The sequence below is a fragment of the Nanorana parkeri genome, unplaced genomic scaffold, assembly GCF_000935625.1.
Source record: "Nanorana parkeri isolate BGI_ZX_2015 unplaced genomic scaffold, ASM93562v1 scaffold3057, whole genome shotgun sequence".
NCBI classification, from domain to species: domain Eukaryota; kingdom Metazoa; phylum Chordata; class Amphibia; order Anura; family Dicroglossidae; genus Nanorana; species Nanorana parkeri.
The window spans coordinates 76,122-76,972 of record NW_017309325.1 but is presented as its reverse complement, the minus strand read 5'-3'; positions in this window follow the sequence as shown (position 1 = coordinate 76,972).

Genomic DNA, 851 nt, shown 5'->3' with positions numbered 1-851 from the left:
CTGCCTACCACTGACCCTTCCCACTCCTCTCCTGCCTACCATTGACCCTTCCCCCTCCTCTCCTGCCTACCGCTGACCCTTCCCACTCCTCTCCTGCCTACCACTGTCCCTTCCCACTCCTCTCCTGCCTACCACTGACCCTTCCCACTCCTCTCCTGCCTACCACTGTCCCTTCCCACTCCTCTCCTGCCTACCACTGACCCTTCCCACTCCTCTCCTGCCTACCACTGTCCCTTCCCACTCCTCTCCTGCCCACCACTGACCCTTCCCACTCCTCTCCTGCCTACCACTGACCCTTCCCACTCCTCTCCTGCCTACCACTGACCCTTCCCACTCCTCTCCTGCCTACCACTGACCCTTCCCACTCCTCTCCTGCCTACCACTGACCCTTCCCACTCCTCTCCTGCCTACCACTGATCCTTCCCACTCCTCTCCTGCCCACCCCCGATCCCCCCGCAGTGGGGTACTTACCTCCGGGGTAATATATCTGGGTCGGGGTAAACTATAATTCTGGGAGAAGAGGAAGGATGGAGGGAAGCCGCAGTAGGTCCCGGGATAGGGACTGACATTCTCATCCTCCTCGTCATCCTCATCCTCCTCGTTATAATAATAATATTCATCTAAGAAGCTGTCATCGGAATCTGCTGGAGAAAGACAGAACACGTCAAGGCTCCGCCCCCTGAGGGGGGGTGACAAATGAGGTAAGCTCCACCCCCTGAGGGGTGACTCACCCATCCTGGCGCCCCGGTCATAGATATCCTCTGATTAGGTCACAGCTCATTCTAAGTGAAGCCTGCGGATGGGGATGACGAGAAGAGTTCACATCCTGCATGAGGGGAACCACCCCGAGT